The sequence below is a fragment of the Sus scrofa genome, chromosome 2 (assembly GCF_054392235.1).
Source record: "Sus scrofa isolate SSC_HxYL_T2T_F1_AM1 chromosome 2, Sscrofa_HxYL_maternal_Yorkshire_Landrace_v2.0, whole genome shotgun sequence".
In the NCBI taxonomy this organism is placed as follows: Eukaryota; Metazoa; Chordata; class Mammalia; order Artiodactyla; family Suidae; genus Sus; species Sus scrofa.
In genome coordinates this window covers 89,034,996-89,050,463 of record NC_139384.1, presented here as the reverse complement: position 1 = coordinate 89,050,463, position 15,468 = coordinate 89,034,996, and the positions used below count along the sequence as shown (strand labels likewise).

Below are 15,468 nucleotides of genomic sequence, written 5' to 3'. Positions count from 1 at the left end.
ATGCATCAAATGTCCAAAACTCTTTCATCTTGCAAAACTGAAACACTACACCCATTAAAACAGCATTCTCTCCTTCCAACCCCTGAGTCCCTGGCAACCACCATTTTACCATCTTTGAATCTGATTACTCTGGGTACCTCATATAAGAGGAATCATACAGTATTTGTCTTTTTGTGACTAGTTTGTTTCACTTGGCATGATGTTCTCAAGGTTCATCTATACGGTATCATGTTGAGAATTTTATTCCTTTTAAAGGCTGAATATTACTCCATTGTATGTATATATCACATTTTCTTTATATATTCATCTACTGTTGGACACCTGACTTGCTTCCACTTTTGGCTATTGTGAGTAAAGCTGCCACTGAACATGGATATAAAAAAATCTCATTGAGTTCAATTCTTTTGGGTATATATCCATAAGCGAAAATTCTGGATCATATGGTATTTTTTATGTTTAATATTTTGATGAATTGCTATATCATCTCTCATAGTAGCTGCACCATTTTACATTCCTGTTGGCAATGTATAAAGGTTCCAATTTCTCCTCATTCATGAAACATTTTAATTTCTGTTCTTTGGATATTAGCTTTCATGGTTATAAAGCAGTATCTCACTGTGGTTTTCATTTGCATTCCCTAATGATTAGTGATGTTGAGCATCTTTTCATAAGATTACTGGCCTTTTTTTTTTTTTTGTCTTTTTAGGACCATACCCTTGGCATATGGAAGTTCCCGGGCTAGGGGTCAAATTGGAGCTGTAGCCACCAGCCTACAGCACATCCACAGCAATGAAGGATCCGAGCTACGTCTGCAACCTACCTATACCACAAATCACAGCAATGCCAGATCCTCAACCCACTGAGTGAGGCCAGGGATCGAACCTGAGTACTCATGGATGCTATTTGGGTTCACTACCACTAAGCCATGATGGGACCATCTTATTGGCTCATTTGTATATCTCCCTTGGAGAAATGCCTTTTAAAGTCCTCCGCCTATTTTAAAAATCAGGATTTTGTTGTTGTTGTTGTTATAGATTTGTAGGAGTTGTTTTTATATTCTGGATATTAACCCCTTTCAGATACATGATTTGCAAAAGTTTTTTTTCCCATTCTATGGGTTACCTTTTCATTCTATTTATTGTTACACCTTTGATACACAGAAGCTTTGAATTTTGATACAGTCCTATTTATATATTTTTTATTACTTGTGCTTTTAGTGTCATATCCAGGTATAAGCTCTTACGTTTTAGATGTATTTTCTATTTTCTAGTTTTAGCTCTTATGTTAAGGTCTGTGACCCATTTTAAGCTAATTTTTGTATATGGAATAAAGTAAGGTTCCAACTTTTATTTTTTTGAGTGTGGATATCCAGTTTTTTCAGCACCATGAAAAGACTGTGTTCCTCATTGAATGGTCTTGGCAGCCTTACCAAAAATAATTTGAATATATATGTGAGAGTTTATTTCTGGGTTCTCAATTCTATTCCACTGGTCTGTCTGTCTTTATGCCTGCACCATTTTTTGGGGGGTGGGTGGGTCTTTTTATGGCTGCACCCATGGCATATGGAGGTTCCCAGGCTAAGGGGCGAATGAGAGCTACAGCTGCCCACTTACACCATAGCTGCATCTATGAGAAATCCAAGCTGCATCTGCGACCTACACCACAGCTCACAGCAACACTGAACCCTTAACCCACTGAACACGGCCAGGGATGGAACCCACATCCTCATGGATGCTAGTCAGATTTGATTCCACTGAGCCACAATGGGAAATCCCACCATATTGTTTTAACTAGTGTAGTTCTGTAGCAAGCTATAAAATCAAAAAGTTTGAGGAGTTCTCATTGTGGCGCAGTGGAAACGAATCCGACTAGGAACCATGAGGTTGCGGGTTCGATCTCTGGCTTCCCTCAGTGGGTTAAGGATACGGCGTTCCCATGAGCTGTGATGTAGGTCACAGACGCGGCTCGGATCCTGTGTTGCTGTGACTCTGGCGGAGGCCGGCAGCAACAGCTCCGATTAGACCCCTAGCCTGGGAACCTCCATATGCCAGGGGTGTGGCCCTAAAAAGACAAGAGACCAAAAAAAAAAAAAAAAAGTTTGGGACCTCTACCTTTGTTCTTCTTTTTCAAAATTGTTTTGGCTATTTGGATCCCTTGAGATTCCATATGAATTTTAAGATATATCTCAGCAAAAAAAAAAAAAAAAAACTTGGGATTTTGATAGGGAGCACACTGAATTTATAGATCACACTGGTACCAGTGACATCTTAACAATATTAAGTCTTCCAATACATGAACACAGTATGACTTTCCATTTATTTTCATCTTTAATTTCTCTCTTTCAGCAACACTTTGTAGCTTTCTGTGTATAAATCTTCTACCTCCTTGGTTAAGTTTATTCTTAAGTATTTCATTCTTTTTGATCCCATTATAAATGGAATTACCTCCTTAATTTCCTTTTTGGAAGGTATATAAGAGAACTAGTAAATTAAATGTGGGGTATGCGAGAAAGAAAGGGGTCAAATATGATGCTGAGCAGCTTAGAGAATATTAATCACCATTTAATGACAAGGAAGATACAGGAAGAGCACCTTGGAGAAATCAAGCCTTTGGGTTAGATGTATGAAGTCTGAGGTCACGTAAAATAAGAACTAGGAACTGACTACTGGAGATGGCAAGGAGAGGTTATGATGGCCTTAACAAGAACTGCTCAGTGGAAGAACAAGAAAAGCCTCATGGAGTGGCCTTTAACGGGAACAAGGCAGTTGTATCAAGGCAGCTTTTAAAACCCTATCAAATTTCCTTAAAAATGCACAGAGAAACTTTAAAAGTAAAAGCCCACAAACATCTTCGGCAAAACCAGGTGAAAGAGCATCTCACAAATCCCAAGCTACAAGAAGAAGGGGGTCAAACCCCCAGCTGTAGCATTATTCTATAGATAAAGAATCAGCAGCTGTGCTGAATTGGCGGCGGTGGCGGGGGGGGGGGAGGGTTCCAACAGGCCTAGGAGCTTGATCCATCCTTTATAAAATGCCCATTAGTCTTTCACCTGATTTTAGCATCCACAGATGATCACCATAAACCCATCTCATTGAAGGTTACAAAATAGTGATTTTCTAATTCTATAATTCATTTATTAGTTGGATTCTACCATAAAGAAGTTTCCCTCATCAACTAGCTAGTTACTATGCAATAATACAATTTGTACAGAAAAAAAATAGATGAATTTCCAAAATAACACATTGGTTCTCTAACAACCTTTAGTTTCAATCAACTGCAAAATCTATTCTCTGAACGATCGGTCTCATCTTTGGATAGGGGGAGCTCCTTTAAGATGGCACCCAGGTTCTTTCGATAGGTCCTTTTGATAGTAGTCTTCAACAGCTTCCTGGATTTCTTTTTGTTTTTTCTTGTCTTTTTGTCTTTTTAGGGCTGCACCCTCAGCATATGGAGATTCCCAGGCTAGGGGTCTTATTGAGCTGTCACCGCCAGCCTATGCCACAGCCACAGCCACGCCAGACCCAAGATGCATCTGTGACCTACACCATAGCTCACGGCAATGCTGGATCCTTAACCCACTGAGCAAGGAAGGCCAGGAATGAAGACTGCAACCTCATGCTTCCTAGTCGGATTTGTTTCCGCTGAGCCATGAAAGGAACTCCTAAATAAATTTTATAATTACCACTTATCTAAGCCCAGAAAAATATGTGAAGGTAATTTTATTGGGATTAAGTTAAACTTATCAATGAATTTAGGGAGAATTATGTCTTTATTGCATTGACTGTTTATATTCAATAGGAACAAGGTATGTAACTAGGTCTTTCAGGCATGTTTTGTAGTTTTTCTCATATAGGTTTTATATAGTTTTTTTTGGTTTGTTTGTTTTTTTTTGTCTTTTTGCCATTTCTAGGGCCGCTCCAGCGGCATATGGAGGTTCCCAGGCTAGGGGTCTAATCAGAGCTGTAGCCGCTGGTCTACACCAGAGCCACAGCAACGTGGGATCCGAGCCACATCTGCAACCTACACCACAGCTCATGGCAACGCCGGATCGTTAACCCACTGAGCAAGGCCAGGGATCGAACCCACAACCTCATGGTTTCTAGTCAGATTCGCTAACCACTGAGCCGTGACGGGAACTCCATCATATAGGTTTTATATAGTTTTTAAGTTCATACCTAGATCGATCCATCCATCCACCCATCCAACCATCCATCCACCCAACCATCCAGTTTTAAACAGTGCCTTCCCTTCCATTACATTTTGATTATTTCTATATGTTAATTTTATATCCTGTTCCTTTACTAAATCTTTCCCTTGTTCCATTGATTTCTTTGGGATTTTCAGATTGATTTTCACATCAACTGAAGATAGAGATAACTTTTTTCAAGTTTTATGTATCTTGCTGCTTTTTCTTATCTAACTACTTGGGTCAGTACCTCCAGCAGGATATTAAGTAGTACAGCAGAACATGGGCAGCTCTGTTTTGTCCTGACTTTAGTTGAAATGTCTACATATTTATCCACTAAGTAAGATGCTGGCTTTCACCCTCTGTGTTTCTTGAAGTTCTTTAATGGGTTTCTAAGGTCTTTTTTTCCCACTTGTTTAGAAATTATAGTCTCTAGGGTGCCGTCTCTATTTCACCAGTTGTTCTCAGATTTATTTGCTTAAGTTTCCCAAGTGAAGCCCTTTCCTTCTGATTTCTGGTTCTTAGGACCACCCTTTTCTTCCCGTGGCTACCTTTCATGGAGCTACAGTGCAGGCCTTGCCCCTGCTACTTGTCTGGCCTGACACTCCTTTTTGAGGAGTTCCCGAAAGTACCCTTCTACTTGCTATCATTAAGATGCTGTCTGTGAGTTTTTCCTTTTGCTATCCTAGCTGCTCTTTGTATTTTTTTTAAAGGAATTTGGGAAGATTAAAAACAAACACCTTTTCCATCTTGCTCAGATCAGAATTCCACTGGAAAAAAAATTTTTTTTTCTTTTTATAGCCATACCTGCAGCATATGGAAATTCCTGGGTGGAGTCAAATTGGAGCTGTGGCTGCTGGCCTACACCACAACCACAGCCATGCAAGATCAGAGCTGCATCTGTGACCTATGCTGCAGCTTGTGGCAACGCCAAATCCTTATTAACCCATTCAGTGAGGCCAGGGATCAAACCCACATCCTCACAGACACTGTATCAGGTTCTTAACACACTGAGCCACGATGGGAACTCCATACCGAGGAATTTTAAAATGAAGAATTCCATGATGAGATCTGAATTTTGGAGAATTCAGATCGAACTCCCAGAGAAGAATGCATGTGACCCAGGAAAGACTGGAAACAGTGAGACCAGGCAGAGTCTAGTACTTTAGAGGTTAAGTAGGGCCTGAATTAGGCAAGCAGTAATGGCACAAGAGGAGAGAACAAAGAAAGATTTAGGAGGTAAAACTGACAGAACCTAATGACTGACTGATGTGGGGGCCTGAGAATAGAGGAATGTCAAGGATGGCTGTCCCAGCTCTTTGGTTAGGAGACTAGCTATGTGGGAGAGGCACTACATCAGATGAGACAGGCAGAAAGGGAAGAGCAGGTGCTGATGAGAGGAGCTCAGCTTCAGCAAGCTGACCTGAATGCATGTAGGGCACTCAGTTAGAGATCTTCCACAAATACTTGGCTACATCACCACTACCACTTCTGAACATTCAAAACCTCCTCTGGCAGAAGTAAAAAACATCTTTTCTTTGTGTTTGATAATAATGTCAAATATATTCATTGTAATATTTTTCTTTGGATTTGGCTTCTGTTATACTACCTTTTTTTTGGATCAACCCTTGAGTTTCAAATACCTCCCTCAACATTTGTCATCACTCTGTGACAGATACACCTCAGCTATGATTTTATTCTCTTACTTGAATATACCCCGAAGCCACTTTTTCCCTCCTGTTTTTAATATTATTTGCGTCCCGCTGACTCTCAAATACCTAAGATGAAGCACAAATTCCTTTTGTGAAGAATATTTTTATTAAGATTCCTTACCTTCACCTGACTATCATGCTATTATTACATCACTGCTTTTAAAAATATGGTCTGTGCAGCAAATGCTTTAAATCTACCTTAGGTAGGTTTAAATAATATGAAATCATGAAATCATGATGATATTTATAGTACACACCACGTACTGGGAACTGCAGTAATTCCTTCACATGCAATCTTCACAATCATGTTATGAGAAAGAATTACATTATTCCCATTTTATAGAAGAGGAGATGGAAGCAGAGAGAGATTAAGTACTTTGCCCAGATTTAGAGCTAGTAGGAATGTCCTAGCTGGACTTTTCACAAGAACTGGAGGGGGCGGTATCTTGGGAATTTGCAGTTTTCAGAAGTGAAGAAGGGGGAGGAGGAGGGGAAAAAGAGGGAGAGGAAGAGAGGGAAAAGGTACCCCTTACATGATTCTTTCACATACTAAAGTTTGAGACTCACTAAACTAAGTATTATTTTATTTCACTTGGTTAAGGACATCAATAATATCAATGTGAATACTATTTTATATTTGGATGCAGAGTGTCAGTGTCCACAAGCTTCAAGTTGGTAGAAGAAAATTTAAAACAATTAATACCACTTAATATAATAGGAATAATCTATTAAAAGCCAGATGGTTCAGTTTATTGAGGACAGGTCACTTTAATGAAACTCATCTCTGGTTTCTATTTTCAGTCACCAGAACTCTCCCACAGAAAGAGAATTAGGTCTACATCAGCAGGTAAATAGGGTTTTCTTCTTTTAGACACTGGTGAAATCTAGGTGCTGTAAATATAACAGTTCCCTGATTGAAATAACTGTCTTGTATTCTGTTCTCTCTTTCACTCACTCATCACTACTACCTTCTTTGCTTTTTGTCTAAAAAGAAGTACCCCAATGCTTTTCCAAGGTAACCATCTACCTGGGCCCCAATATCCCTCCCCCAGTTCTCTATATAACCTTGCTTTATTAATTTTTTTTTTTTTTGCTTTTTAGGGCCACACCTGTGGCACATGGAGGTTCCTAGGTTAGGGGTTGAATTGGAGCTGCAGCTGCCGGCCACAGCCACAGCCACAGCAATGCAGGATCCAAGCTGCATCTGTGACCTACACCACAGCTCACAGCAATGCTGGATCCTTAACTCACTGAGCAAGGGCAGGGATAGAACCTGCAACCTCATGGTTACTAGTCAGGTTCGTTTCTGCTGAGTCATGACGGGAACTCCTTGCTTTGTTAATACTAATTTATTTTGCTCTTCAGTATTTTCTTCTTTAAGAACTCCCTTCCCCAAGACCCTCCTAATAGAAAAATGTTTTTCACTCCACTGAAAAACCTTTAATGTCTCCTTATTGCTTAGAAAGTAAAGTCTAAATTTTCAACAGGAGAGTCAAGCCCTTCATCTTCTAGTGTCATTATGCTCATCCAGTATCAGTTCAGTCTTAGGTCGCCTCCCTACTATTTCTGATGTCATTCAACTCTTCTGTCTTTCCTTTTATCTCCTCACAGCTCTGTGGAAAATGATCCCTTTGTGTGACTTTCCTCCCAGCCTCTGTCTGAGAAAGTCTTATACATCCTTTAAAATTCAGCTCAAATGTCACTACCTCCTCTGTGAGACCACACTAGTAATACCATGCTGTATAAAAAGGATAACTCTTATACCACACAGTATTTTAATTACACCTGTCTGCCTTCCCACAGAATGTAAGCTCATTCTTTAATTCATTTAAACATTTACTGAGTCATTGTGACATGCCAGGCCCTATGCTAAACCCCAAGGATGTAGAATGTAATGTCATAGAAACACTCTTATCTCAAGAGCAGAAAAACAAAATCTTAAGCTTTGTTATAAGGTGTAGAAGGCATACAGACTCTGTATACAGAAAGTGGTATTTGTTTATGTAAACTGATCATAAAAGCAGGACATGAAAAAGATGTAGGTTTTGCAATACATTTAAAAAGTGGTAAAATAATACTGTCTTAGTGCGAAGATCTATTTTCCTTTTCCAGTTCTTCTGGAATTATTAATCCCTAATAAACATAATTAATAAAATTCAATCTACCATCCAACTATGAGGAAATCTGTCTCCTTTGACTATATAATCTTCTCCTAGGGGAAAGAAACTTGACAGTATGCACAACAACTTATCCCCCTGCAATCTGGAACGAAAAGACTTTTGAATTCACCATCTTTCAAAGATTATACATGCAAAGTATTAGCCTTCATCTGAAGAACTTTCAGCATTCTTCCATACTCTCATATGCAAGTGCAACCTCCAATTACCTTACAAGATAAAAATTGGCAACAAAAGCTTATTTTGTTTCAGTAACCTGGACATATTTATAAAGTCTAAGAATACTATATACACATTTTAGCAAGAAGTTTTAAATGAGTTTTAAAGTCCTTAGAAACCATAGGCATTTTCACAGGGAATTTTAATAAGAAGACCTTCTACACCTAGTAGTCCTAGGTTATAAATTTTAAATATGTGCCTTATTCCTCAACAGAAAAATTAAAATTTTATTGTTCTAGTTTGGGAATCAAACTTGACCACTCTGCAATTAAGGGTGTAATATTAACTATATAATTGTGAAAAAGTTTACATTTCTCAGGAAAACCTTAGGTAATCTTTCAATAAAACACAAACATCTATTTTCTTGTGTGAAATAACTATCAGTCCTTTTAGAAGGTGACATTTAAGTTTACCATCAGCCATCATCTGAGCTATCTCTACCTAAATACCGTATTTAGATGCATTCTAAGAGGTTTTCAGGAAGAGCAACCACAGATACCTGGCAGTAAACTAAAAAGCCAAAGCACTAGCTTCATATATCATGTGTAAAATGGTGTCAATTGTGTACGTTACTCTGTGCTTAGAAAGTTATTTACAACATATGGCTCTCTTTGGTAGCATAATCTCTAGAAAGAACTGCTTCACGATGGGAAGAAATGAGTCTCTCCTTGAACTCACTTTTTTTTTCTTCGCTAATAGTTCTTTCTGGCTTTTCTTTTAAAACAGTCAAAGGTTTCAACCAGTTGAGTTGCTGCCACCTTCTTATTAAACTTTAATAAGCTAAGCTTTTTAAGCCACATAAAAATTTCATCAAGCACTTCTCAACCTTAGGAAAAACGGAAGGAGGAACAAAGGTCAGAACACCACTTTCCGCTACAGCAGGCGTCTGGAGAAGAATGCTTTGGAAGTCTGCGGGCAGTCAGCCACAAAACAAACGCTGGGAAACCAGTTTGTGGCCTGTACCAGATGGTGACTACACTGAGTCCTTCATCACTCACAGGCCCCATGCTGGGTGCTAATTAAAGCACTACCATCAAAGAGCAGGCTCCTGGGACAAACCATTGCTCCCCCCCTCCCCCCGCCAAGTCCTTGAGATGTGCTACATTCAACCCAATATTATAGGGTTTTCTTTTCAAGAATACCCTTTCAGAGCTACTCTTGATCATTTCTGTACTTTTAGTCTTTCATAATGGCAATTTTTTTTTTTTTTTTTTTTGTCTTTTTGCCATTTCTTGGGCGGCTCCCGCGGCATATGGAGGTTCCCAAGCTAGGGGTTGAATCGAAGCTGCAGCCACCGGCCTACGCCAGAGCCACAGCAACGCGGGATCCGAGCCGCGTCTGCAACCTACACCACAGCTCACGGCAACGCCCGATCGTCAACCCACTGAGCAAGGGCAGGGACCGAACCCGCAACCTCATGGTTCCTAGTCATTAACCACTGAGCCACGACGGGAACTCCAATGGCAATATATTTTAAAGGCATCCTTAATTTATTAAGAAAAGGAATATGGTATACTACTTATTTATATAAAGTCAGTAACAGAAGGAACAGAAAAAAGAGTTGAAAGAAGTGACTGGTTGCTGGGAAATGAATTAGGAGGAAGAAAAGACTGGGCAAGGAACCAAGCCTTGCAGTACTATTTATTTTTAAAAACCACGTTCATATATGACATTGGTAAAAAATTTAAAGTTAAAAATGAAGGCAACAGAGTTCCCGTCATGGCTCAGTGGTTAACGAACCAGACTAGTATCCATGAGGATGAGGGCTTGATCCCTGGCCTCATTCAGTGGGTTAAGGATCCAGTGTTGCCATGGGCTGTGGTATAGGTCACAGATGAGGCTCGGATCTGGCACTGCTGTGGCGTAGGCTGTGGAATAGGCCTGCAGCTACAGCTCCAACTTGACCCCTAGCCTGGGAACCTCCATATGCCACAGATGTGGCCCTGAAAAGACAAAAAAAAAAAAAGAAGGCAACATCACTAGTTAAAGAGCAGAGGTAAAAGAACAATTCAGTTATACCACTGTCCATCAAGAAGCTGAAAAACATCAGCTGACATCTATTTTCCTCAAATATCATTAAAGAGAATTTCTTGGCAGGCACTTTGATGATAAATAACACAAGTGTTGTCATATTGTTAGTGCTGATCTGACTCTGTATTCCTTCTTCCAGCAGAACTCAATTTCATAGCTATTCCTTTTGTCAAAAATATCATAAAACTGGTGCATTCTACTTTAAGGCTGTAAACTTGATTTTATACATGCACATCCAATATGGATGAAATGCACTTTTCTATAAAAGTGGCATATTTTTAGATCAGTTAAATATTTTCATCTAATATCCCTCTATTGCTTCAATCATCTACATCCAAGTCAAAAATCTCAGGAGATGCAGCTATAGGGACTTTCAGTTCCGCCACAGTGGAGTAGCCCTATTCCTCCCAGGCCCTCCCCATGACACCTAAAAAGTCCTGGACATAACATAACAAATGAACACAGGGAGTCTCTGAAAGGAAGAAAGATGTGGTGGGCTGCCTAGGGACCTTGAGCTTGAATGCCAGATGGTGAATTCCTTGGACTCTGATACATCCCAGATGAGGTGGCTGCAGAAGCCTCCAATCTGCAAAAGTCAACAGGAACAGACACCATCACCCCATTCAAAACAAAACAAAACAAAACAAAACAAAAAAGGCTGCTTCCTCTAGCCAAAGTACTAGCAAAAGTGAGCTATACTCATCCAAATACCAATGGAAAAACTGCACACCTCTTCCCATGATGGTTTCAGCAGAGCCCACTGGGAAAGTAATTTTCCCCTCCCTGCCCCCAATCTCCTCTCAGAAGCAAGCTAATAAGCACTCTGATATAAATGATATCTATAAAACACTCCAGCCAATAGCAGAATGCATATTTTTTCCCTCAGAAAACATTCACCAAGACAGACCAAATCCTAGGTCATAAAATAAACCTCGACAAATCTAAAAGAACTGAAATTGGAGTTCTCTGTTGCCTTAGTGGGTTAAGGATTTGGTGTTGTCACTACTGCAGCTCAGGTTGCTGCTATGACACGGGTTTGATCCCAGGCCTGGGAACTTCCACATGCCATAGGCGTGGCCAAAATAAATTAATAAATGAAAATAAAGAACTGAAATCATACAGAGCATTTCTCGGATCATAATGAAATCTAATTAGAGATCACTAAAATAACAGTAAAATCTCCAAACAAGTGTGACTTGAAGAACATACTTCTAAAAAACATGAGTCAAAGAGAAAGTCACAAAAGAAAAAAATTACACAAAGATGAATAACAATAAGATCCTACTGTATAGCACAGGGAACTACATCTAGTCTCTTGTGTTGGAACATGATGGAGGATAATGTGAGAAAAAGAATGTACACACACACACACACACATATATGTATGACTGGGTCACTTTGCTGTACAGCAACAGTTGACAGAACATTGCAAATCAACTATAATTTTAAAAAAAGATGAATGAAAATCAAAATATAGGATATCAAAGCATATGGAACGCAGTTAAAGTAGTACTAAGAGAGAAACAGCAATGAATGCATACATTATTAAGAGAAATAATCTAAACAAATCTATCATTTAAAAATGAAATTTAGGAGTTCCCATCGTGGCTCAGTGGTTAATGAATCCAACTAGGAACCATGAGGTTGCGGGTTTGATCCCTGGCCTTGCTCAGTGGGTTAAGGATCAGGCATTGCTGTGAGCTGTGGTGTAGGTGGCAGACGTGGCTCGGATCCTGCATGGCTGTGGTGTAGGCTGGCAGCTACAGCTCCAATAAGACCCCTAGCCTGGAAACCTCCATAAGCCGCTGGTGAAGCCCTAAAAGGACAAAAAATAAAAAATAAAAAATAAAATGAAATTTTAAAAAGTTTGTTTTTGAAAAATCTATGACATTGAGAAATTTCTAGGAAGACTGACAAAGATAAAAAGAGAACATACAAATTAAAATCAGAAATGAACACGAGTTATCACTACAGACACTGCAGCTATTAAAAGAATAAAGCAATAATATGAACAACCATATGCTCATAAACATGACAACATTTTTAAAAAGGGCCAATTCCTTAAAACCCTAAAATTACCAAAACTCAATAAAGATGAAATTGACAATCTGAATAGTCTTTTAACCAATAAAGAAGTTTTTACAACTCTTCACTCAAAACTATAGATCAGTATCTCTCATGAAATTAGAAAAATCCTCAACAAAATTAGCCAATCAAATCCAGCAATGCACAAAAAATTACATGCCATGACCCAGTGGGATTTATTCCAGGTATATAAGACTAGACCAAGTGCAGTTTATTATAGGTGTGCAATAATCCAATAATCAAAAGTCAATGAGTGCAATCTACCACAGGCTACAGAAAACAAAAAAACATCATATGATCACATCAACTAGATGCATAAAAAGAATTTGACAAAATCCAGTGTTCATTTTTGATAAAAATTCTCAGCACATTAGAAATAGAGAGAACCTTCCTCAACTTAATAAACATCTACAAAATGCAATAGCTAACAACATACTTAACAATAAAGGCTGAATCCTTTCCTCTAAGACTGGTCACAGACAAGGATGCCACTCTTACCACTGCTATTACACATAGACACTGCAATAATAAAAGAAAAAGAAGGCAATGAAACTGGAAAGGAAGAAATAAAACTGTTGTTATTTGCAAATAACATGACTGTCTATACAGAAATTCCCAAGCAATCTACAATAATAAGTGAGTTTACAAAAGGCCGCAGATACAAAATCAATATACAAAATTTAGTCACATTTGGATATTCTTATAATGAGAATGTGAAACCTGAAAGTAAAAACGTATTTATAGTCCACCTACTATTACATTACTGTTCAGTCACTCCAAAATACAAAATTCTTAGGTATAAACTCAATAAAACATGTATAGGACCTGTATGCTCAAAACTATAAAACGCTGACAAAAGAAATTAAAAACGACCTAAATTAGTGGAAAAACATACAAAGTTCATGAACCGGAAAATTCAGCATGGTAAATATATCAATTCTCCCCAAACTGATCAACAGGTTTAATACATTAATATCAAAGTCCTAGCAAGAAACTTTTTTTATGGTAGTGACATAGACAAGCTTATTATAAAATTTATATGATGGAGTTCCCGTCGTGGCGCAGTGGTTAACGAATCCGACTAGGAACCATGAGGTTGCGGGTTCGGTCCCTGCCCTTGCTCAGTGGGTTAACGATTCGGCGTTGCTGTGAGCTGTGGTGTAGGTTGCAGACGCGGCTCGGATCCCGCGTTGCTGTGGCTCTGGTGTAGGCTGGCGGCTACAGCTCCGATTAGACCCCTAGCCTGGGAACCTCCATATGCCATGGGAGTGGCCCAAAGAAATAGCAAAAAAAAAAAAGCCAAAAAAAAATTTATATGAAAAGACTCTAGGACCTAGAATAGATAAAACAATCTTGAAAAATAACAATAAAATGAGAAGAATCACTTTACCCAATACTAAGGCATAATATACAGCTATAGTAATCAGGACAGTGTGGTATGGTCTGTGGTATGGTAAGGCTAGACACATAAATCAGTGGAAGAGAATATAAAACCCAGAAACATACCCACACGAACATGCCCAACTGTTTGACAAAGGTGCAATATTGGATATACAAGCAAAAAAAGAGGAACCTCAACCTAAACCTCATACTTTATGCTTATATGTAAAATATAAAATTTTTATTAAGAAAATTAGAAAATCTTTGGTATCTAAGGCTACGCAAAAGTTTCTAGACTTGACAGTAAAAGTGCAATTCAAAGAAGGAAAAATTGATGAATTAAGCATTAAAATTAAATTTTTTTGCTCTTCAAAAGACCCTGGAAGAAACTGAGAGAAAATATTTGCAAACCACTATTTGACAAGACTTGTCAGAACCCTAACCCAACCCTAACTGAAACTCAAACGTAAAACAAGCAAACAAACAAACAAACAAACAAAAAAACCCAGTAGAAAATGAGTAAAAAACATTAGTGGACATTTCACTGAGAGGGATATACAGGTGGCAATTAGTACATGAAAGATGTTCAACTTAGTAGCCATTAGACAAATGCAAATTAAAATCACCAAAGAGATACTACTGTATACCTATCAGAACAGCTAAGATGAAAAATAGTGATAACACCAAATGCTGCCAGGGATGCAGAGGAAGTTTATCAGGAATATGTTTCTATCAGGAATGTAAAATAGTACAGCCACTTGGGAAAGAGTATGGCAGTGTCTTACAAAATTAAATACACGTTTATCATAATAAATAGGAAACTGCACACCTGAACACTAATGCCTGGGAAGTGAAAAATTTGTTCACACAAAAACCTGTACATTAGTGTTCAGAGTCACTCTATTTATAATAGCCTAAAACTGGAAACAACTTGAGGTTAACCAATTATGGTACATCCAAGCCACAGAATACAAGTCAGCAATAAAAAGGAATAAATTGCTGACACATATAAAATTTGGAAGGATCTCAAGGGAATTATGTTAGGTGAAGAAATCCAAACTCTGGAAGTTAAGTACTACATGAGTCCATTTATATAACATTCCTAAAATGACAAAACTATAGAGTGGAGAACAGATATACTAAGTCTGGGTTAGGCAGTGGTGTAGGAGAGAGGTGTTAACAGCTCTAAAAGAATTTGCACACGAGATCCTTGTGATATCTGCTCTGTTTCTTGACTGTGATAGTGGTCACTGGGAATTTAATAGAATTATACACACATTAGCAAAAATTCAACTGGAAAAATCTGAATAAGATGAGTATATTGTATCTACGTTGATTTTCTGGTTGTGATATTTGCTATAGTTATTAAGATTTTACAAGAGAGATATGGGATCTCTCTGTATTATTTCTCTACAAATGCATGTGGAAAAAAAAAAAACAAAACAAAACCCAAAGGTAGTAGAAGAGAAAGAAATCATAAAAATAAGAGCAGAAATAAATGAAATAGAGACAAAAAGCAATAGAAAAGATGAAACTAAAAGCTGGTACTTGGAAAAGATAAACAAAATTGATAAACCTTCAGCTAGACTCATCAAAAAAAAAAAAGTTAAAGATCTGATATTGTCACTGCTGTGGCTTGGGTGGTTGTTGTGGCACAGGTTTGATCCCTGACCTGGGA

At 38.4% G+C, this 15,468-nt stretch overlaps 1 protein-coding gene and 1 long non-coding RNA gene across 10 annotated transcripts in view; one reads left to right on the top strand and one right to left on the bottom strand.

Moving 5' to 3' along the window:
* Positions 1 to 15,468, bottom strand: part of RNF130 (ring finger protein 130) — a 154,310-nt gene that overhangs the window by 68,739 nt on the left and 70,103 nt on the right. The window lies entirely within an intron of this gene.
* Positions 683 to 6,863, top strand: LOC146405553 (uncharacterized). The gene is made up of 2 exons (XR_014837981.1): positions 683 to 1,882; positions 4,125 to 6,863. It is a non-coding gene; the product is annotated as an uncharacterized LOC146405553 (long non-coding RNA).